The sequence below is a fragment of the Somniosus microcephalus genome, chromosome 23 (genome assembly GCF_052327205.1).
Source record: "Somniosus microcephalus isolate GS21.2 chromosome 23, FLI_Smic_1.0, whole genome shotgun sequence".
Taxonomy (NCBI): Eukaryota; Metazoa; Chordata; class Chondrichthyes; order Squaliformes; family Somniosidae; genus Somniosus; species Somniosus microcephalus.
Window position 1 is genome coordinate 25,932,900 of NC_141009.1, and position 24,978 is coordinate 25,957,877.

At 41.2% G+C, this 24,978-nt stretch overlaps 1 protein-coding gene across 11 annotated transcripts in view; it reads right to left on the reverse strand.

Moving 5' to 3' along the window:
• gapvd1 (GTPase activating protein and VPS9 domains 1) overlaps nucleotides 1-22,105 on the reverse strand; it is a 132,138-nt gene extending 110,033 nt beyond the window's left edge. For 9 of the 11 annotated variants that reach the window (XM_085965636.1, XM_085965635.1, XM_085965632.1 and 6 more), the window contains exons 1-2: nucleotides 21,974-22,105; nucleotides 7,092-7,184 (exon numbers count right to left, since the gene is read on the reverse strand). The gene's annotated coding sequence lies outside the window, so the exon portion shown is untranslated. Of the gene's footprint in view, nucleotides 1-1,037; nucleotides 1,109-7,091; nucleotides 7,185-16,061; nucleotides 16,190-21,973 lie in introns of those variants that run through there. The other 2 variants (XM_085965627.1, XM_085965628.1) reach the window with 2 other exon arrangements.
• Between the last annotated feature and the right edge of the window lie 2,873 nt (nucleotides 22,106-24,978).

Below are 24,978 nucleotides of genomic sequence, written 5' to 3' on the forward strand. Positions count from 1 at the left end.
GAGAAACGAGCGCTAATGTTAAAACATAAGGAGCTCAGAGCTCCGTCTGAAGCAACAAACCCTGTTGCTTAGCAACAGCTTCAAAACAGTCGGCGCAGCTTGCAAGCGTCTCTGTAGCTAAGTAACAGCTTCAGCTAGACACTTGCAGAGCCCCAAATGGAGAAAAAAAGCAACTAAAAGTTAAAAAAAAAGTTATCTGAAGCGACTCCTAATTTTGCCGGTGGATACAGCATTCCGGATATTTAACCTCCGTTTAAACGAAAGTTTCCTGTAATGTGGTTCTGATGGAAAGAAAAGGATGTGAGGGTTTAGGGATTTCAATTACATTACTGTGAAACCATTGCAACCCCTGGTGGAACAGACGACAACCAGGGTAACAAAGTGCTCGCAAGTTGAACAGCATACACATTGTAAATAAGACATTAAATAGATTAATAAATCCCCAACTACAAGTGTACATCAATTATCAGGAACACTACTTTGGTGTACGATTACATACAAATGTTCCATCTTTAACTGGCCTAAAAGGTGGTTCATATTTTGCCACTAGAAGGGTCATTTTTATATACACAACTTTTCTCAGTACTCAGAACTCCAAATTAATGTAAAATGTTGTTAAAACTTTTAGAGCACGGAGTAAAATAAAAAATTTAGCGACTGCATAAACCCCTACTTCCTTTTCCTCCCCCATCAAAAACAAATCTACCGTTTTTAAGATTTCTCCCACAAAGGAACAAATTACTGTAATTAGAACTAAATTTCATTTCCACTTGCAACTTCCTTCATCCATTCCATAAATACTTCACCCACAGATACTAAAATGCAGGCTACAGTCATTTTTGTAATTTTGTTTTATCGTCATATTATTTGAGGTGTTAAAAGACCGCTTGAAGTTCCCTTATGCCCGAGAACTGTCTCAGATGCGTATTGTAGCTCATCACTAATCACCTAGCACAGGACAACTATTAAACCACGAGACTTGCTGTCCTTCACTAATAATTTTTTCAGAAGGGTGGTATTTTTCAGCCGTTACTAACCATGTGTCATCAAGGGATAGACTGTCCAGCACAATCAGGATCAAGGAAACCATCTCAAAAAACAAGCACCTAACACACAAATCAGTAATTTAGTGCTGTGAATGTTAATACATTTAAAGATAATGAGCATCAAAAGGAAACTATTCTACAGTGATTTAAGCTGGAAAATCTTGTTACAGCAGCAGTGAACACTAAGGGACACAAGACTCACTACTAACATTCATCCCACTTGGCATTTCTGAAGTCCTTTATTCTTTCAGATCTCAATTATCAATAAAATTGGTATTTATTCCAGTAAATTGACAGAGTTTTCTCATTGTCAAGTACAAAAAATCCTACTCAGACTTGTAAATTGAATTTACATTGGCTACTCAATACTAAGATCTTGGAATGCACTTTCAAAATGTAAAATAAACTGATCAAATGTGATGGGAAAACATGCAAGAAAGGAAACCAAAGAAAAAGTTGGTCTCAAACTTGACGTTTTTTTCCCAGTTGCTAGAGGCTTTGAGAATCAATTATTACTGGCATTAACTAGTTTAAAATAAGTGGTCAAACACCAGCTTAAAATAATCAGAAAATCTAGGCTAATAATTAAAGAGCTAAGTCAACTAAAACATTGTGATATTCAACATCAATAGTGTCCAAACTTTGTCTCATCTGAGAAAAATATAAAAGACATCTGAAATCTTAGATTTTTAACATTTAAATAAAAAACACAAAGCCATTATCAATTCCTAGCACAAATTTTCTACTTGAAAGTAACCACTTCTTTAAGGCCTTCAACAAAGTTAAGCACTGTGAGAACACGTCAGAAAATGTGCAGTCTATCTGGACTTCACCCAACCAACAATATATTATCTTTGTAAAAGTGCCCACATTATTCTGTGTAATATCTCGAGTTCAAATAAAGCTCAAAGAAAAGCTCCGACATTAGTGAAAACAAACCAGCATGACACATTACAGAACAGAGATGCTAACTCCTTCTGCATGCTTCATCTGTGTCGACCCACGTACTTCTAGTTCTCCAACTAATCAGCAAATTGACTTCAGAAAAGACAACAGAAAATGCTGGAAAAACTCAGCAGGCCAGGCAACATCCATGGAGAGAAATTAGAGTCGACGTTCTGAAAAGTTTGACTCCACTTGCTGAGCTCAGAGTGCTGCTTATAAGGGTCGCATTTCATTTCCTTGCTTAGTATACTGCAACATGCATATCAAATAAGATAATGACTATCACAGTCACACTGATGAGCAACTTCTCCAACTTCAGCTTATCAGCATTAACAGTGCCAGAAACTAAGATTTCCTTAGAAGGAAATGGATTTAATTATTTAAACAGTAAATAGACTGGTGCTGTTTTAGATTTTAATTTTGCATTAGCAATAAATATTAGGACATTTTAGCAACCTTCAAATTTAATACACCAATCAATGGTTTAAGTTACGATTGTCACATGCAGGAAGTTGCCATCATGCCTTTTTTTTTTAAATGCTCTGGTGAAAGGTCATCAACCTAAAACGTTAACTGTTTCTCTCTCTCTCTCTCTTTCCACAGATGCTCCCTGACCCGCTGAGTGTTGCCAATGTTTTCTGTTTTTATTTGAGTAACTAACCATCTGTGAATGCCCCTGAAGCAACCTATTTGGCTCAAGTGCTATTGTCAATCGAGGGGGGTGCGGGAAGGGAGGGCAGTGGGAGGAAAGAATGGAATCATTTACCTCAGTCGAGATGGACTGCATGAAGAACATGACTGGCCAAATCTACATAGAAAATATGATAGACCTGGCTTTGAGGAGATGGAATGAATCATTTGGTTTTACCACAACACTGGGGAGGGGGCGAGATTCAAGCTCAGCCCCAAGAGTTGCTGCCTCACAGGTGTAAAACTTGTAAGGCTGACTGTTGGCTTTGAGCCCGACTTTGATCAGTCACTTTGTTTGTTGTGAAGGTATTCCTTTTGATCTTCCTTTATCCCAATTCAGTCTTCAAAGCCATGAGGAGGTACAACTGGGGTCCCATATTAAGGTTTCTTGCTTTGCCAGACAGTTGACAACCTGGGGCAAACACTGAATGTCTGATTTCATGTTCTTCTCAGAATTGTGTTCCAAGTTACGAGAGACAGATTTTGTAAATTAAAACACTGCTTTATATTGCAGCTGCTGTTTGCATTTTGCTTTTGCTAACTTCATTTCTTAATAAACTTGCTTTGTCCTTTGTAGCCCAAGATATTCAGTCCATCATAACATCATTTGTCCATCAGGTGGAGACAGCAAGAGAGTACAAGGCATCTGATATTATTTGCATTTAACTTAACAGTGTAAGGGATTTATTTTTCACCCCAGGCACACAACGCTAACAGGAACAATGTGCAGAAGGTCACTCACAGTTTATAGGAAGCATGGGCTTGATTTTGACAGCAGCCTTTTGTATTGCACACAAAAAAAATCAGACAGGAGTCCAAAAAATAACAATTTGCTACACCCAGTCCAGAGATGTACAAAAGGTTAAATAAATAACAACCAAGTAGATCTAAATTTTAACCAGGTTCCTTGACAGCAGCATGTCATCAGCAGTACAGAGTGAAGGAGTGGAATACTCTTGCCTCTTCCCCCATTTGTATTTTTAAGCAACACTGAAAGTTACTAGGCCTGTATTCACTAGAGTTCAGAAGAATGAGAGGTGATCTCATTGAAACGTATAAAATTCTGACAGGGCTAGACAGACTGGATGCAGGGAGGTTATTTCCCCTGGCTGGGGGGGTCTAGGACGAGGGGTCACAGTCTCAGGATACGGGGTAGGACATTTAGGACTGAGATGAGGAGAAATTTCTTCACTCAGGAGGGTGGTGAACCTGTGGAATTCTCTACCACAGAAGGCTGTGGAGGCCAAGTCACTGAATATATTTGAGGAGGAGATAGATAGATTTCTAGACACAAAAAGCATCAAGGGGTATGGGGAGAGAGCAGGAATATGGTATTGAGATCGAGGATCAGCCATGATCGTGCTGAATGGCGGAGCAGGCTCGAAGGGCCGAATGGCCTGCTCCTGCTTCTATTTTTCTATGTTTCTACTGCACTGCAGAAACAGTAATTATAACCAAGTAATCTTGTCCAAAATTAGATGCAGAATGATTGCTCTATTTTTATCTCATCCAGTTCTACAAATGTAAATCACAATTGAGACTATAAATCAGGTGAAAGTCCACCTAGTGCATATAGCCATTAACAAAATACAGTCACTCGTTGAAAAAAATCCTGCGCATACAAAAGCAAGCTTTGGATGTCAGTAACGGATGAATTAGCATTCAGAAATTGTTTACAGACACACGGCTGAATACACTGACTGGTCCCTGTCGGCCTGTTTTTGAAAAGAACCCAGAGGATTGAGAGAGGAAGTCACTTGCCAAGTTCGGTGAAAATCCAGTTTGTTCTTGAGTTATTGCAGTGTAAGTTTTAGAGACACATTAACAGGAAACATAGATAGTTCCAAGTGTACCTATTTTCAAGAAACCGAGTCTAACCAAAGGAGACTTAACTGTCATATATAGCAGTTGCATCAAAATAACATAAACCAGGGGGCAGGGCAGTAGCCATTAACACAAGAAACTTGACATCAAGGGGATTGGATGGGGCAGTCGATTAGAACGCTGTCCTATCATTTTTGGGATCTGTCTGAATACAATCTATAGACAGAAACATTCTTCATTCCTCCCTCTACTCAAAGGATGCTAAGCGAAGCAAATTCAGGCAGCCTCCACCTTGATCCTGCTCAGCACAGGCCTACAGGATAAAACGACTTCTAACTGGACACAATTGGCATTGAAATAATGAACCTCAATTACAAGTGGGATATGGAAATGTTACAGATGCATCGTTGGGGTGCCCTTCGGAGGTTGAGGTTCACGCGTGTTATTGGAGAAGAGTAGCTGAAACTTCACTCTGCATCAAGCCACATTAAAAAGAAATCATTATATCTGGCCTGGGAGTACTTGATGTCAGCAATGCATACTCAAAATCCTAATGCAATTCATTCCGAACATTAATCTCTCTCACCATGGTAACTGCAACAGAAAAAAATCCACAGAATTAATAAATCCAAAATATGAACTTGTCCAAAGTTAATAATTCAAGAATATGGATTGACTATTTGAGTTTTCAATTAAGTTATCCTTCCTTGCAGGCTCAGTTGTTCAGAGAATCTTCAGCATCAGTTCCCACACATCACTGAATAGCAAGCAATTCCATGTCTTCTTTCACCACCAATAAGCTTTCAGGGTGATATGAAACTCATAAGCAGAACAGAATGCTGACAATTTCCTAGTTTTACTGTGTAAGCGGAACTTGTTCTGTAGAAAGTCAGTGTAACTATACAGTACTATGACAACAGGAAGTGGGTTCGAGACTATGGGACAAACCTCAAGATCTTAGTCACAAAAGAACTAGTATCCAGTTCAATTGTGTACAATATAGTTTTCACAGAAATAAACCTAGATTTTATGCAACTCAGTGTAATTACAAATATTGTAAATGTGGGCTGGCAAGAGAAGAAATCTACTTGCATTTTATCTGTCAGCAAGCAACACCCCATAAGCAATATGGTAGTATTCACATTTCCCCTTTCTATTTGAAGCAGAAGGATAAAAGCTGTTACACACTTACTCAGTAGTTAAGTGCCACTATGCCACAGCAAGTTTGAAGTTCGATTCCTCCCTCACCTTTCGCATTCTTCCCCACAGCCAAAAAGAATGCGTGGGGTATCGTTACAGCCGGACCTTTCACCTGACATCTGCAACCATGAACTTTCTGGTCATCAATGAATATGATCAGGAATAGGAACAATGGCTCACTTGCCATGGATACTATGGGCAACTTTCAACACCGCTACAGCTGTCAGCAGTTAACGAAGCACACAGCAGGGATTAAACTTGCATTTCCATGACCTAAATTCCTTTGCTAAGCAGTATGATGCCACAGAGCAGACATGCACAAGTTTAACTCCTCCTCCACTGAATTTCCAACTTGAGCCATATCGAGCACAAGATTGCCGAGTTGTGATTGCAGCATTTCACAGCAAGGAGGGAAGAATCACAACAGAATGATCACTGGCACCTGCTAATAACCAGCTACAGAGGGCGCTGGTTCCAGTCTAGGGATGGGTGATTAATTACATTTAATTATGTACAATGTGCAGCACAGGAATAGGTCATTCAGCCCAACAGGTCTATGTTGGTGTTAATGCTCCACAGGAGCCTCCCCCCATCCTACTAGCATATCCTTCTATTCCTTTCTCAAGTGTTTATCTAGCTTCTTAAATACAGCTATGCTATGCGCCTCAACTGCACCTTGCACATTCTAACCACTCTCTGGGTAAAGAAATTTCTCCTGAATGCCCTATTGAATTTATTAGTGACTATCTTATATTTAATGTTAGGGAGAAAAGGAGGGGGGAAACAATTAATAACTAAGACCGCCTATTTCTGTGCCTTCTGCTGCCTACGACCCAAGTTCTGGAACTTCCTGCTTAAACTTCTCCGCCTCTCTACCCTCCTTTAAGACCTACCTCTTTGACCAAGCTTTTGGTCCTCTGTCCTAATTTCTCCTTATGTGGCTCGGTGTCAATTTTTTTTGTCTTATAATACTCCTGTGAAGCGCCTTGGGACCTTTTACTATGTTAAAGGCGTTATATAAATACAAGTTGTTGTTGTTAATAAACCCCACCTCCACAGACCAGGAAGGTCCTAATTTTGCAAACTGAACCATGCAGGTCTTTGCACGGCATTACAATTGGACAGCACCCCAGGCTTGGATGGGGGGAAATAGATGGTTGTTATTCAGACTTCTACACTGATAGATGACGAATGAGGATAAAACCCAGTTGTTATGTCCCTCATGATCAAATAACCCGACTATATCCACCTGTTAAGCTCACACATGACCATTCACATGAGGTCATTCATCATCCAAACTGTAGAGAGGAAGTTAAAGAAATAAAATTACTTTTTTTTTTTAAATTGATCCCACAACATTAAAAATAGCATTTTTACAAAACTCACCTGTTAGCAACCTTCCACAGTTGGCTTTTTGCAGAGTTTTACATCAAACAAATCTGACCCAACCTCTGAATATTGGGATTGCTGCAATCTGATCTGTAATCAAAAATAAAAGAGAAAATCTTTTGAGCAAAGTACAGTAAATTGTTTTTTCCGTCTGGGAAGATGCTCCGAATAACTAATTATACATGAACAACCACTCAAAAATAGCATATGACTAATTTACTAATAGAGGGAGCAATTACAAGTGTAAACAAGCATGACAAAATAATTAAAGCATTAGCAAGGAAGTCAATACAAGGTGCTAAATGGACACGAACATTACAGCAATCTACCTCTCACCTATGCGCCATGAGTTTTATTCAAGATGAAATGCTACAAATCAGACACTACCTATTTCAACAGTGCCAATATAAATTGTTCAAGAGGTTGAAACTGAGCATTGTTAATTTTCATAAAGCATTTCACACCTATTCGCTATTCTGTATATTCTAAAAGCATTATAACCTCAACTTTAATAATTTACACAATTGCTTACAGGAGCTAGACAATTTTAATGGCTGTAGATCAAACTATTGTGTACAATATTGTTGCACTGTGTCTATAATTTCACAAAGCAGGAGCTATAGACAGGTCAAATCAGTGCATTTTTTGGAATTAATCCATATGTATAGTAAAATACAGATTACAGCTTTTACACTACAAGCAATTGATTGTTTAACTGTAAACTGAGGGGCAATGAATAGTTTGCAAAATGTTAGTCTTGAATGAGAGAGGGGATATCATTGAAACTTATAAAATTCTAACAGGACTAGACAGACTAGATGCAGGAAGGATGTCCCTGATGGCAGGGGAGTTCAGAACCAGGGGTCACAGTCTAAAGATAAGGGGTAAGCCATTTAGAACAGAGATGAGGAGGAATTTCTTCACCCAGAGAGTGGTGAACCTGTGGAATTCTCTACCACAGAAGGCAGTTGAGACCAATTCATTAAATATATTCAAGAAGGAGTTGGATATATTTCTTAAGGCTAAAGGGATATGGGGAGAAGGCAGGGACAGGGTACTGAATTTGAATGGCAGAGCAGGCTCGAGGGGCCGAATGGCCTACTCCTGCTCCTATCTTCTAAGTTTCTATGAATCAACAGTTTATCCCCAAAGCTAACACTAATAATGCAACTAGCATAAAATGTGCAATACTGCTTTCAATTGCATCAACATTAATCTCTGTACAAACAAAACAAGATGAAACCCACAATAATCATACTGTTTACTCCAAGACTGCTAGGTGTCAGCCTTGGCTCAGTGACAGAGTCAGTTGTGGGTTCAAGTCCATTCCAGAGACTTGAGCACATAATTCAGACTGACACTTAAGTGCAGTAATGAAGGAATGCTATACTGTCAGAGGTGCCATCTTTCGGTTAAGACATTAAGCAGAGGCCCCATATGCTCTCAGGTGGACTTCCCAAAGCAATTTACAGCCAATGAAGTACTTTAAGTGTAGTCACTGTTATGTCGGGAAACCCAGCACCCAATTTGCCCACAGCAAGCTCCCACAAACAGCAATGAAATAAATGAACAGATAATGTGTTTTCAGTGATGTTGGTTGAAAGATAAATATTAGCCAGGGCACCAGCGAGAATTCCTCTGCTCCTCTTTGAATAGTGCAATGGGATCTTTTAGGTCTACCCAAGAGAGCAGACGGGCCTCGGTTTAACGCCTCGTCCGAAAAACAGCACCTCTGCGTGCAGTACTCCCGCAGTACGGCACTGAAGTGACAACCCAGATTATAATCATAATCAACTTTGTCATTGTTAGTGCACAAGTGCAGTACAACGAAATGTAGGCTTGCAGCTCCCGAGAGTGTACATTTAGATCAAGACATTTAAACATTCAACATTCATTTGGCTTGTAATACATTAACATAAACATAACCATAATAAAGTGCATTGGCAGATGTGCAGGCTTTAGAGTTTATTTGTGGAGTTCAGTAGGATGACAGCCCTGGGAAAGAAGCTGTTCCTAAATCTGGTCGTACGGGTGCGAATGCATCTGTAGCGTCTCCCAGATGGCAGGAGGGCGAACAGACTGTGGCTGGGGTGGGTAGGGTCTTTGATGATGGTCAGTGACCTCCGTAAACAGTGTTTCTGGTATATGTGCTCTATGGTCGGTAGCCGGTAACGCGTTGGGCAGTTTTGACTACCCGCTGCAGGGCTTTCCGGTCATAGTAGCTACAGCTGCCATACCATACTGTGATACAGTTCGTCAGGATGCTCTCTATTGTGCAGCGGTAAAAGTTAGAGGGGATCAAGGGTGACAGGTTACATCCCTTCAGCCTCCTTAGGAAATATAGGCGCTGCTGGGCCTTCTTCACCAGAGAGGAGGTATTGAGGGGCCAGGAGAGGCCTTCCGTGATGTGGACTCCGAGGAATGACGGTTTTCATGTTCAACAGATGGACAGCAAGAGGGTTCAAAACAGAAAATTCTAATATGCTGAATAGCCAGACTTGCTATCCATTGCAAAAAACACACATTTTGGGAGTTGCAGGCACAAATGCACGCTAGGAGCTGTAGCCCACTGCCTTGTGGAGTCTTTACAGCAAAGTGTTGGCGCTAGGCCTATCTTCCACACTCCATAAACTTGAACTCATCCAGAACTCTGCTGCCCGTATCCTAACTTGTACCAAGTCCCATTCACCCATCGCTTGTTGACCTACATTGGCCTCGCCCTTCCCCATCTCTAATCTCTAATCTCCTCTTGCCCAACAATCCTCCAATTCTGGCCTCTTGTGCATCCCCGATTTTAAATCGCTCCACCACTGGCAGCCGTGCCTTATGCTCTGGAATTCCCTCCCTAAACCCCCCCTCACTTCCTTTAAGATGTTCCTTAAAACCCATCTCCTTGGCCAAGCTTTTGGTCACCTGTCCTAATATCTCCTTCGGTGACTCAGTGTCAAATTTTGTTTAATAACGCTACAGTGAAGCACCTTGGGCCATTTTACTACATTAAAGGCCCTTATATAATGCATTTGTTGTTGTAAGACCCCCAATGAAGTAAAGACTCAAGCTACTCAGATAGGCACGGGCACCAGACAGAAAATATTCTTGAGGGCATTTAGAACACACAAAACGCTATTGCGTAGTTCTATAAAAGCCCAATTTTTCAGTACTAAGTCATAGACACAGATATGCATAGGCAAGGAGAGACATAGAGAGAAAGAGGAAATGAGAGCAAAAGTCCCAGGCAAAACACAAGACTGTTCCTGTAGAACTGTATGGATGTTTCTGAAAATATCCTTACATCTGTTTTACTTTTATAATTACCCTACGAAACAGAACAAATTTGTAAGATGTACTGGTAGCACCAAACTCCCTCTCCGAAATAGGAATAATTTGCTTTAGATCAGTGCTGTCCAATATGTTGGCCACTAGCAGATTGAGGCTAATTGGTAATCCAGTCTAAATGCACTTTTAATTACTAAATAAAACTGAGCAACAGACAGTCGTTGGACACATGATCTGGATAGTCATATTTGCATGGTGTATGCATTTGTACTTTAAAATGGTAAGACAAAAAACAGAGTGTGCAAATGTTTTATTTATTGTTGTGTGCATTTTACTTCCTTGGTTATTGTTTATTGGTTATCTGCTGGAATGGTGTGCAACTCAAATCACCAGACTTCAGCACCATAGAAACACCAGCAACATTGTATGGAGAAAGGAGAAGTCACTGTGGTTAGCTTGATAAACAGAATAACCACTCCAGGCCAGCAGAAGGCAGCAAGCCCAACTAATATTAAACATCTCCAACGGAACACATCGCGGCAAAGGGGAATGTGGAAGCAACATCGAACCATGTTCTGGATGGAGAGGAGGGGCTGGTCTGGCATGTCTCGTGCGACGTGCCATCTTTGATAAATTCATCCCAGAATCCCAACGGAGAGAGAAAGACTGCAAAGTTTCACACTGAATTATGGTTAATATTTGTTTAAGTAAACATACATATGAAATATATACTACACGTGAAGTACGTTTACCTGTATTGGGTGTAACGAGTTTTGTACTAAAATTAGTGCATGTGGCTAAAACTGTGTTGCCATTGCCATGTCTGTGGCTAGTCAGCAATTTCTATTGGACAACATTGGTTTATATGATGCAAGGGACCTGGTTTCTGGTTAACACAGTACAAGCTACAGCAGTGATTTTCAATTTTTTCCTGTGTGGTGGGACGCCCTGCAAACAAAACCAGGGCCCCCGTCTCAACTTCTGAAAGAGTGCAGCTAACTAAAATTAAAACTTGCCTTTACTAAATAATAGGTTTCATCGTATATCAGTCAATCCCCCTCTGGTGTTGCACACAGGGAGTTAAGACCAAGTGTCGTCTTGAGGTGAAGCAGGTTTAGAGGGCAGAGGATAATTGGACCAGGGTGTGAAAATGTAATTCAATTCCCATTTTAAAGTCATACAAGATGTTCTTTTTAAAAAATATTTCCACTATAAATTTGTATGTCCACATTTATAATAGAAATTGATATAAATTGGTCATGAAGCACTACCACTGGCATGAAGACATATTTACAGCATGACAATTTTACATAGGCAGCTTCCATTTTAAATGTAGATATCGGAATTGATGATGGAAATATATTTCTTAAAAAAGGACAGAATACACGACTTTAAAATAAAGACTAAATCTGCACACCCTGGTCCAGTTATCCCCTGCCTTCCAACGCCTCTTCACCTGAGCACGAACCTGGTTTTGATTCTGTGTGTAACACAACAGGAGCGCAACTAGCAAATTGTATACGCATCAGGTGTGTCACACATGCAAATTTCTGTGCCACGCATTATTTTATTTATTTATTTATTTTTTTAAGTATAAGACACAAAAAGTAGTTATGTGCTACAGGTTTCTTCTGACACTAAATCTTACAGCAATTAGATCTTGTCCCTGAAAATAACATTCCAGATTACATCCAGCTGCAATTTAACAGGAGAATACTACATAATACATTGCATGATATAATGCTCATATCCTTAAAATGCAGCATATCTTTTATATACTGTGCGATCAACTAGCTTAGAAAATTTAGAATACAGAATTCTCAGGGCACATTTATCATTTAACTAATCTCACTGATTATCAGGTGCCATTGCCATTTTCTTTCTAATAGTCAATGATACAAACCAACAACCAGCAGTAAACAGATCTATGGCACCTATTTCCTCTCCCCTCCACTCAAGCTAACCTAAAATTAGTAACTGTCTAACTATCTAGAAGTCCTCTGCATATCTTTGCCACTCAGGACTTGCATGCTGCACCAGCTACGACCCTGCCTTTACAGAAACAATACACAGCGATAACAGAATGGTAGGGTGAGGAAAAGTTACAAGATATTGAACAGTTAGCTAAAAGTTAAAAAAGACATTCCCCGCAACTGAAGAATCCATACATTTCACTTTGACATTCATCCGAAACGGCATGAACGAAATATGAACTGCAATTATTTGGAAGAGAAATAAATCAAACAGCGAGACATCATAATGCTGCCCTTGCACACCTCTTGGCAAAGGCCTGGGAACATGTTGCCCATTTGCCCAATGTTGGTGTGAAGCGTTGAAAACCAAATGGGAGAAAAGATTTTTTTTGTTAAAAGGGTGCATAACTTTGCACAATATTAAATTAATTACAATATTTTTGGGAGCTAAAATGCAGTAAGTGCCAGCAACATCTCCAGCATTTGAAGCTAGCACTACATGATGACGGTGTTATCAATGAATTTTGTGGATTAGGTTTCAAATATAAAGCTTCCAGATGCATCCAAAACATTCTGTTGTTGGAGACATTTAACATATGTAACAGCAAGTTGCATTAGCCAAGGGTCTACATTTGTTTTAAATAAATAATTGTTGGCTTGAATGACATGTACAAGAAATGCTGGGATTGCAACTTGAAGCCTAGCAACTGATTTGGGTCAGGTCCATCACATGCTTCCAACTTAAACTGATTGTGAATGAGACGGAGATGAAGGAAGACTAGACAGGAATACTTTAATTAGAAAAAAATATAGCTCAACTAACTCCTATTAGAGGATCTACTTTCTTGCAAGATACATACTTTGTAACATACAAAATTGATCAAACCAAGGTGTGGAAATAAAATGCAAACTAAAGTACAATAGAAATGAAATAGATTGAAAACAAAAACATTGCCTGCAATTATTTTCTAAAATGAATTGAGATAGAGTTTAGCACAAAATTGCTTCAAACATTCCTCAAAAGATTCAAAAAATATTTGCTGTATGTTTAAAAACTGACACTTGATTATATTTTGCACCATGTATGTGCTTCACTTGCATTATTTTTGCCAAAACCTACTGAATGAACAACTGCAATTCAGTCAGCACAAAATAAACGACAGAATATTTTTTCCTTCATTCCTCTCAGCCGTGGGCACGCAAGGAACAAAGCAGCCTGTGTATGTGGATTTGTCTTTTGCATAAAATCTAAGGATCACATACCGATAAAAGTTTTCTCAGATGTACAGAGGTTCTTTTATTTTCTAACCTCAGAAATGGATGCCTCTTTTCTCCGAGTTCACCTATATGCAGGAATAAGGATATACCAAACCACTGTAATTGATGAGTTTAGTGTATCTGCTGTGTCAAATACCACTGATGGCATGGCCATTTCCAGAGTCAAACAAACAGTCACCTATAGTTTTCTGTAAATTATGATCACACATCATATGTGCATTTTAGTTAGTTACTTCTACAATTAAAAAAGGTTTACAGTAACGAGAACACTGTTTTATATTGAGCTTTTCTTTTGTAAACTTAGCGACCTTCAGTCTATTCTACAAGTCAAAACAGAAAAAGTTATCACGGCAGCCGTGAGCTGCACTCTGCCTCAAAAGGCTTCTTGTAGTTTTCTTCTAAAGCTGTATGTGGGGGTTTTTAAAACCATTTCTCATGCAACCCAATAGCTGTACCTTTCTCTCCCCAGCATGCACGTTTCCCCAACCAAGAAGCCACACAGAAACGTTCTAAAGCTATGTTGCGTATTATAACCAGCTGCCACAAGATGCCCAACAACAGCAGGAGATAACTCAGCCTCCAATGCTTTCTTTCCTTTTCGCAGACGTGCGTCAGAACAGCAATCTATTTTTATAAGCAATTGACTGGTGAGAGAGTGTATCATAAATGTCCCTGATAGGACTTTATTAATAATCCATCATTATTTGTTAGCCTAAGTTGTATCGCCTTTCATTCTATTTAGGTAGCACTCTCGCCTCTGAATCAGAAGATTGTGCGTTCAAGGCCCCCCCCCCCCTTCAGAGACTTGAGCACATAATCCGGGCTGACATTTCAGTGCAGTACTGTCAGAAATGCCATCTTTAGGATGAGACGTTAAACTAAAGCCTGTCTGCCTTCTCGGGTGGATATAAAAGATCTCATGGCACTATATCAAGAGGGGCAGGAACGTTCTCTCAGTGCCCTGGCCAATCACTCAATCAACATGACTAAAACAAAACAGAAAATGCTGGAAATACTCAGGTCAGGTAGCATCTGTGGAGAAGGAAACAGCGGCAACCTAAAATGTTAACTGTTTCTCTCTCCACAGACGCTGCCTGGCCTGCTGAGTATTGCCAGCATTTTCTATTATTTCAGATTTCCAGCATCCACAGTATTTTGCTCGTGTGTGACTAAAGAAAAAGTTTAATTGGTCATTTACCTCATTGCTGTTTGTAGGACCTTGCGGTGTGCAAAATGGCTTCCACGTTTTCCTGCATTACAATATTGGCCGTGAAGCGCTTTGGGTCGTCCTGAGAGCATGAAAGGTGCGACAGAAATGCAAGTTCTTTCTTTCTTATTGAAGTTAATTGTGTGGCAGCCGTGGCTCAGTGGGCAGCACCCTCTCCTGAGTCAGAAGGTTGTCGGTTCAAGTCCCACTCCAGAGACTTGAGCACCAAAATCTAGGCTGACACTCCAGTGCAGTGTTGAGGGAATGCTGCACTGTCAAAGGTGCCATCTTTCAGATGAGATGTTAAACCGTCTGCTCTCTCAGGTGGACGTAAAAGATCCCATGGCACTATTTCAAAGAGCATGGGAGTTATCCCCGGTGTCGTGGACAATATTTATCCCTCAATCAACATTACAAAAAAATTATCTGGTTATCATCACATTGCTGTTTGTGGGTGCTTGCTGTGCGCAAATTGGCTACCACGTTTCCTGCATTACAACAGTGACGACACTTCAAAAGTACTTTGGCACATCCTGAGGTCGTGAAAGGTGCTACATAAATGCAAGTCTTTCTTTCGAAGTACATCAACAACCCATTTAACAATTCTTAATAAAATAAAAAAAACAGTACAGATGCAGAACACAAGACCACAGACAACAATTCCTCACTGGCTGATATCAGAAATCCTGGTCACATCTCCAATCCAGCACTCTGGCCGACCATTATGTTAACACAAGATTTCTGAGGTACAAAAGTTGTCAATTTAAAAATTTACTGCAAAATTAATTTTTGAAAACTTTAAAAAAAATTATTGTTGGAAAGCACCACAACCCACTCCAATCCCTGTCATGGCATTGGCCTAATGAGCGCCAACAAGACTACTCCCACTGTCACTTGAATCAGCTGTTGGAAGTGTTCAAAAATGACATGGAGCTTCACCCTCCCAATTATCCTTCCTGTGAGAAAGCAAACAGCATCTGCTTGGTAGCATCCAATGGCTTGACTTATAGCTAACAAACCATTTGGAGAAATTGAGACACAAAACTGCAGCCTACCACTGCAGAATGCACTGTAATATCAACAGCAGAAAATCTAATTAACTTATAATAAGTACATACAATGCAAGTATTACCTTTAGTGAATTCTCTGGCATGCAAGGGTGTTAACACACCAACACTAGCAGCAAAAAGAAAACTATTACAGAAATGGGGAAGCACAACGCATGCTTCCTACCATGATGAGTGGGCGGGAGAGATGATCACCTGTGCTGCTCACTCTCACGCACTTCCTGGCTGTTTGTTTCAGAACAATACTGGCAGAGGCCCTGGGGTTAATCACGGACAGTTCATATTGCAGGCCAACTAAAGGGAAGAAAAATAAAAACAAGGAAGGTGCTGAAGTGAAAATATCCATCATAGGAACAAAAAATGGAAGTCCATTCACCTATCAAGCTCATTTCATCTACAGATCATGTACAATCAGTTCCTTCATGGATTTTACCCTATCCATTAACCTCCTGAGCAAAGATTCGACAAAGTTCTGTCATGCCCCAAAAGCTAAAATCAAGCAAAACTACAAACTATCTGTCTCACCTCATATCTTATATTATGTGTCTTTCGAAGCGACATTAAACCGAGGCCCAGTCGACCTGTTCAGGTGAACGTAAAAGATCCCATCCTATTCCAAGAGCAGGAAGTTCTCCTGGTGTACTGGGCAATCATTCCTTAAACAACACCACCAAACCTGATCAACAGGTCATTCCTCTGTGGGACCTTGCTGTGCACATATTGGCTGTCGCATTTACCTACATTACCACAATGACTGAACTTCAAAAGTACTTAATCAGTGGTAAAGCACTCTGGGGTGTCCTGAGCACATGAAAGGTGCTATATAAATGCAAGTTCCTTCTTTCTTTCCAATCATTAACTGATTGTTTCCCTTGACTTAATTTCAGTATCCCAGCAGCTAAGGAACCAAGATCCCAGGGAGTATTTGATCATCATTATGCACTTATCCTTGTATCATTAAATTAAATATCATACCCAGGTAGATATTTACGCAGTTTTTCCCTCAAGTATTTCCAAACACACAGTGTACACGCCACTGTTTAATGTTAGCAATTGGCAACCGAAACATTACAAATATCCATTAAGTTTCCATCACTATTTAAATATGTCTTTCCGCATCTGATTAGTAATTGAATAAATAAAATTTTACTTAGAATTTACAGCACAGAAATAGGCCATGCGGCCCAAATAGGTCCATGCCGGTTTTCATGCTCCACACGAGCCTCCTCCCACCTTACTTTGTCTCAGTCCAACGTATGCTTTTACTCCGTTCTCCCTCATGTACTTATCTAGCTTCCCTTTAAATGCATCAATGCTATTCACCTCAACCACTCAAGAGTTTCACATACTCACCACTGAGTAAGGAGGTAAACAATTGCGATTGTTTATTTAAATAGGTCTTCATAATTCAATTATGCTTACAATGCATTGAATTATGCCTTTTTCAAAATCAACCCAGCATTGTACAAACACAATATCCTCCAGTTGACAAACTGACCATCCTTGACAAATCTAAATACAATGAGAGCTTAAACTCAATCTCTTATCAACCAGTTCTATTTGCTATCAGTGACACTTGTTATCAACTCTTATCGACTGGCTGAATACAACTGAAAGCTATTAAGTGATGGTCATAAATTCTACTTCCACAATTCTGATACTGGGCTACAAAATTGAGTAACCATTTATCCCAAAGGTTTTTTTTGAAGTACTGGGGGATCATTTAATGACACTGCGCACAGGTATTGGCTTGAAGGATACCATAGCACTAGGTAAGTTTGCAACAGTGGGAGACTAGAATGCCAGACAAGAGGGATACATCAGGCAGGGCAAAGTAGTTGGTAGGTCCAGCCAGGTCATGAAGTACACAGCAGGGTCAGACTGTACCAGCAAGTCTTTGGGGGAAAAACTAATATGGATGGATTTCCAACAGGACAGGGAGAGTTTTATGCATACAATTATATTTAGTAAATTATTAAATTTTTGCGCACAGAAAAAAAGCTTTTGATATTTATGCTAAATCAGTCCTGTGCATCAGCGTGCTCATGATACAAACACTGTACTGGTTCATATTTAACAGGCCACAGGTAAAATGCAAGACCACCAAAATAGTGGGTCAACACTGCTACAGCTGTGTGGTTGTTCTCCTGTTCACTTTGATGGCTGCTGTGGACTGCGTAAAACCACGCAATGCCAATCAACTACACTCACAGAAGGTAAAAATGCCAGGGTGGCAGAATCAGAGGGACAAATAACCTCAGTGATGTGGGGCGGGTGGCCAGAACAGCCAAGGTTGCTGCTCTTGATCGGGAGCCGACTAAAAGTGCACCAACATGACCGTCAGGTAAAGACAGGCTCAAGCTCAGATATGATGTCCCACAGCTCAGTAGCCCAGCGATGCTCATCGCCAAGACTCACACATGAATAAAGGTCACTGTGAGAAGTCAAAGACTTCTGCAAAAAGTGGCAGTGGGCTCTCCTAGCAGCTTAACAAACTTATCCAATGAGTAGCTGAGCCATATAGATCAGAAAAATCCAAGCCTGTGGCGAGTAAAGACCCTGCACTGGGAGACCGGAACAATATTCTAAAAAGGAACTAATATTTTCAAAAGCGAGGAGAGAAACTGATGGAGAAAATTGGTAAGGAACAAAGGTTTTAAAAGAAAAATGGCAATATGCAAGAACAGAGTATGGAGTATCAAATTATAAAAATGTATTCAAAAAGAAAAGGGATGATACAACAAAAGAAAAAGAGCAACAGAATAGTGCATATTACACACCGTACTCAGATGCTGTACATTCAGTGTTACTTCTTCAAACTCAAATGGTTTGGTATGTATTCAGCGCTTGTGAATGCTTTATTACCAGAAAATATAGTTCAAGAGTCACACCGGCACCACGCAGAATCACAATCATCCGGGTGCACAAATCACGTCCTAGATTTGAAGATAAACCTCTGAACTAGATTTTACAATGAATCAAAATGGCCCATTTATTTTCCGGTTTAGCACATGCACATGTGGAACCCACCCACTACTTATCGAGCATCTACATGTACTGGCCAAATCAAACACACAACAATTTAGAGCCAGTCTCAAGACGATGTGCAAACAAGTGCACAACTTATAATTATATAGTGCTTTTAACATCGATACTTCACAGTTGAGTGTCAGACCCACGCAGGAGTAAAAGTAAAATTTGGGAAAGTGGCCAAAGGCATACTGGAGAAGTAAATTTTAAAGAAGCCATTTGAAGGTGGGGAGAGACAGCAAAGCAGATTGGGGCCTAGCCAACACTGAGGAAGAATGCAACATAATACAAGATGACATGAGACAACTTGCAGACTGGGCAGTTAAGTGACAAATGAAGTTTAATATAGATAAATGTGAGGTGATGCACTTGGGTAGGAAAAACAAAAACATCACCTACACCTTAGAAATTAAGAAACTGAATAGAGGAGAAGAGCAATGGGATCTAGAGAAACAGGTGAACAAATCATTAAACATAGCATTGTAGGTCAGCAAAGCAATTAAAAATGCTAACAAAGCACTGGGATTGATTTCTAGGGGTATCGAATTGAAAAGTAGTGAAGTTATGTTAAACTTCTAAGGACCCTGGTGAGGCTGCATTGAAGAGTACTGTGCACAGTTCTGTTCTCCATACTATAAAATGGACATAGCAGCACTGGAGAAAGTGCAAAAAAGATTTACATGGATGGCACCAGACCTGAGAGATTACAGCTATCGGGAAAGATTGAACAGGTTGGGTTTTTTTTCCTTTAGAAAAGAGAAGACTTGGAGGAGATTAGATAGGGGACTTCAAAATTGTGAATGGGTCGGGCTGGGTAGATGTGGAGAGAATGTTTCCACTTGTGGGATAATCCAAAACTAAGGGCCATAAATACAAGATAGATAGTTACTAATAAATCCAATAGGGAAATAAGGAGAAATGGCTTTACTCAGAGTGGTCAGAATGTGGAACTCACTACCATGGGAAGTAGTTGAGGCAAATAGCTTAGATGCTTTCAAAAGGAAATTAGACGAGTACATGAGAGAAAAGGGAATAGAAAGATGTGCTGAAAGGCTGAGATGAGGTAGATGGACTGGGAGGAGACTCGTGTGGAGTATACACACCAGCACAGACGAGTTGGGCCGAATGGTCTGTTTCTGGGCTGCAGATTCGATGTAAAGATGGGTTTTGGGAAAGCGTTCCAGGTAGCCAAAGCATCCATCACCAATGATAGAGCAGACAGAAAAGGGAAGCACACAATACAGCATAGTTGGAAGAGTGAAGGATGCAAGCAGGATGTACTCCTTTAATAGAGAACTTAAAGTTCCTGACATAAGATGACATCTCCAGTTATCAGAGCTAGCTCTTGCTGAGATGACTCACGCCCAACTGTACACTCCTATTACTCAACTGCCATAGGGAGTCGTAATTTTGCCTGAATTAGCTATAGTTTTTTTCTGTTTAGTCTGTCCCTGGACATAGTGTACTCGGGAGTAGGGGAGCAGTGTACAAGGTTGCGCTACTGACTAGATTGGGTGGACTTAATGTTGTTCTTTTCTTGAGCTTTTTATAACAAAAATAGAGCTCGAGGTGGCTGTGTTGATAGGGTAGAGTGAAGCTCATGGAAGGATGTATAGTTAAGGACAAGGATTATGAAGTTGCTGCACTGAGAAACGGAACCAAGATCAGTAAAACCAGGGACTTTAGGTGGGAGAGGATGCAGATGGCAGAATTCTGGGTGAGCTGGTAAGTAATGTTAGAAGTCATCTGGCGACGAGTGATGGATCAGTCATTTGGGGCGGACGGCGATAAAAGGAGTGATGGGCATATACAAGCACATGATGGACATAAGGCAAAACAACCAGTCATGCTAAATCTTTTTGAAACAAATTTAAAACTAGTACACTGGTGGACAGTGCAGTGAAATCCACAGATTACAAAATCACAATACAAACAAATTCCTAGCACTGCATACACAATGTTGCCAAATACCTAATTTGTCTCTTACACAAATCAGTAACTAATGGCTTTAATCAATTTTTTTAATGATTACATTCCTACCTTTTGTACATTATAACTAAAATTACTTTGAAGAATGGAAAACAGATAACATTTCATAATCACTTTTTAAATGGATGATACTGTTAGGGATATTGGCAGGCAAGTGTCAAACACACATCCACTATTTTAGCAAAAGCATTAACCCATTTAAAATGCACAGAATGATGTCTGCATTAAAATGATAATCAAGAAAGATCAAACCAACATTTTAAGCATTTCTCCACTAATAACTTCTAGGCTATAGGGTGTAAGTCAAATACATAAATACATTGTCCCTACTAAACTGAAACCATTTGCTAAATTATGTACACAGTTAAAATGTTACTAACACGACTGATAATTTAGTTGACAAGGCAACCCAAGCAAAACGATTTCAAAGGAAGGTTCAAGATTACTTATGATACTTGGTTTATCTTACTGTGGTTAAAAATACTGCCTTACTTATACCAGGTAAAAATTACAAAATTAGATATTGCCTTACCTAAACCAAGAAACATCAAACTATGTCACGTTAACCAGACTGTATGAACCACAGAGGGTGCGTATCAGTTTGCCAATCAATCACAGAAATCAACCTCAGTAAACACTCAAACGCTTTCACAGTGCACTATTAAAATGAGAGGCAGCAATTCTCCTCCAGGTTACAGTGAGAATATTAAATAGGTTCACCGCACAGGCGCCCGCGCACCTTCCGCCCAACCACTTTGGGTTCAAGTGGCGGTCTCCCTCTCAGTGAAAGTCGGTTCGGCGGAGAAAGTCGGCAGGGGGGTAAGGGGAGAGCCGGCAGCTCGCCTCCACCCACCCCAACTGGGCGAGACCTGACCCGAGGCGCTGGCCTGCGCTCGCCAACCACCGCCGCCGCGCTGTTAGCACAGGGGCTAGGCCACAGCCTCGGGCAAACTCAGTCCCGACAACGCAGGGGAGCGGAAAGGCGCCTAAATTAAACACTCCCGCTCCTCATCCCAATCCCCACCCCCGGCGCCACGACATCAAAGCGGGGAGGCTCACCCAGCACAGCGGGACACGCACCGCACGGCTCGCTCCGCTGCCGCCTCTCTTTTCTCCCCGCTCCCACCTTCCGTCCGCCGCTGTCACGGCCCGGGGAGGCCAGTGCGCATGCGCCGCCAGCCGCCCTGCATTCTGGGACTTGCGTTCTTTCATTGGCACCACACTGCCTGCCAACCTAGCCCTGCCCTGCCCTGCCTTGTCGGCATGAGGGCTTGTGACTTTGTACAAAGAGCTGAGACTTGAGCTCTGTAAATGTTATTTACTGTAAAATGTTCACATTTTAAATTTAAAAAAAGGAGATTCCCCCACCCACCGAAAGCCGTGCCCCTGTTCCATTATTTGAAGGGGCTGCTCCTCGATTTTTGGCTGCACTTCAGTCCCACGCTCCTGATCTTCGGTCACCCGGTGCGGAGGGGAGCGGGCGGGTCGGAGGACCTCCTTGTAGGACTGCTCCTGGGCCTGGCCAAAGTGGCCATTAATAGGTCCAGGCAGCGGGCGGTCGAGGGGGTTGTCCGGCCCAATTGCCCTGCCTTTCTTCCGCGGCTATGTTCGCGCCCGGGTGGCCCTGGAGATGGAGCACGTGGTGTCCGCCGGCACACTTGAGGCCTTCCGAGACTGGTGGGCGCCGTGGGGGCTGGAGTGCATCGCCACCCCAGCAAACCAAATTTTAGTTTAATTTCTTAAGTTTTAGTTAAAGTTTTATTAAGTTACGGTTAATTCACAGTTCATTTGGTTCAGTCAAAAAAGAGGACCCACCTAAAGCCAGCAAGACTAATCATTCCAGCGGAGCTACTCACATCACACTGGCATTTATGCTCAGCGTGTGGGAGGAATTAAACAAAAAAATTGCCCCCCCATGTAAAGATAGAGAGTTCCCACCCATCCACTCCTGAAGTTGCTGATGCATGAAAGTAAGACATGCATTTATATAGCGCCTTTCATGACCACCAGACGTCTCAAAGCGCTTTACGGCCAATGAAGTACTGCTTGGAGTGTGGCCACTGTTGTAATGTGGGTAACACGGCAGCCAATTTGCGCACAGCAAGCTCCCACAAACAGCAGTGTGATCCGCAGGGACTGGAGTGCATCATCATCCCCGGAAACCAAATTTTAATTTAATTTGTTAAGTTTCATTTGATGTATTTTTGTTAAGTTACAGTTTTTGTTTATTGATCGCATCAAAAGAGCAACAGCAATGTGATAATGACCAGATAATCTGTTTTTGTTATGTTGATTGAGGGATAAATATTGGCCTCCCCTGCTCTTCTTCAAAATAATGCCATGGGATCTTTTACATCCACCTGAGAGAGCAGACAGGGCCTCAGTTTAACATCTCATCCGAAAGACAGCACCTCCTCCACTGCATTGGAGTGTCAACCTAAATTTATGTGCTCAAGTACCTGGAGTGGGAGTCCCTCAAACATGCTCTGCCATTCAATAAGATCATGGCTGATCCGATCTTGGCCTCAACTGCACTTTCCTGCCCTGGAGTGGGACTTAAACCCACTACCTTCTGACTCAGAGGCAAGTGTGCTACCCACTGAGCCACAGTTGACACGACATGCAAGTTTAGTGTTCAATGGGTGCCGGCACCTCGCTTCTCATCCAAGTGACTGTTCCTTCAGTGGGCGAGTCCAGAGTGTGTTGGCAAGTGATTCGCTGTTGGGGTGGGGTGATGAGCATCACATCCACTCAAGTATCCTTCCCAACAGAAATCAAATGAACAGCAATCAGGAGTGGGAACCCTGGCTGATTATTCCCTTTCTTAAACTATAGACACAGAGACCAATTGCAGTGTCTTTGAGATTAGTGAACTCAGGACAGACCAATGGTTGAATTTAAAACTATTCTGCTTAGTAATGGCAAAACCACATGGTGCAAATTTTTTTGTGGGGGGGATTGTTAGCAAAATTAAAGCCCATGGGATTAAAGGGACAGAATGGATACAAAATTGGCTAAGGGACAGAGAACAGAGAGTAGTGGTATACAGTTTTTCAGACTGCGGGGGGGTGTACAGTGGTGTTCCCCAGGGGTCGGTATTAGAACCACTGCTCTTTTGGATACATATTAATTACCTAGACCTGAGTATACAGGGCATAATTTCAAAGTTTGCAGATGATTGAAAACTCGGAAATGTAGTAAGTACTGAGGAGGATAGTAACAGACTTCAGGAGAACATACAGACTGGTGAAATAGGCAGATACATGGCAGATTAACTTTAACGCAGAGAAGTGTGAAGTGATACGTTTTGGTCGGAAGAATGAGGAGAGGCAATGTGAACAAAATGGTACAATTTTAAATGGGGCGCAGGAACAGAGAGACCTGGGGGTGTACGTACACAAATCTGTGAAGGTGCCAGAAAAAGTTGAGAAAGCTGTTAATAAAAGTATATGGGATCCTTGGCTTTATTAATAGAGGAATAGAGTACAAAAGCAAGAAAGTTATGCTAAACCTTTATAAATCACTGATTAGGCCTCAGCTGGAATTAAATGTTCAGTTCTGGGCACCACATTTTAGGAAGGATGCAGAAGTGATTTACTGGAATGGTACCAGATATGAGTGATTTCAGTTATGTGGAGAGACAAGAGAAGCTGGGGTTGTTCTCCTTAGAGCAGAGAAAGTTAAGAAGAGATTTGATGTGAGGTGAAACCTATAAAATTCTGTCAGGCCTGGACAGACTAGATGCAGGAAGGATGTTCCCGATGGTCGGGGAGTCCAGAACCAGGTGTCATAGTCTAAGGATAAGGGGTAGGACATTTAGGACTGAAATGAGGAGGAATTTCTTCACCCAGAGAGTGGTGAACCTGTGGAATTCTCTGCCACAGAGGGCGGTGGAGGCCAGTTCATTAAATATATTCAAGAAGGAGTTAGATATATTTCTTAAGGCAAAAGGGATATGGAGAGAAGGCAGGGACAGGGTACTGAATTTGAATGATCAGCCATGATCTCATTGAATGGCGGAGCAGGCTCGAAGGGCCGAATGGCCTACTCCTGCTCCTATCTTC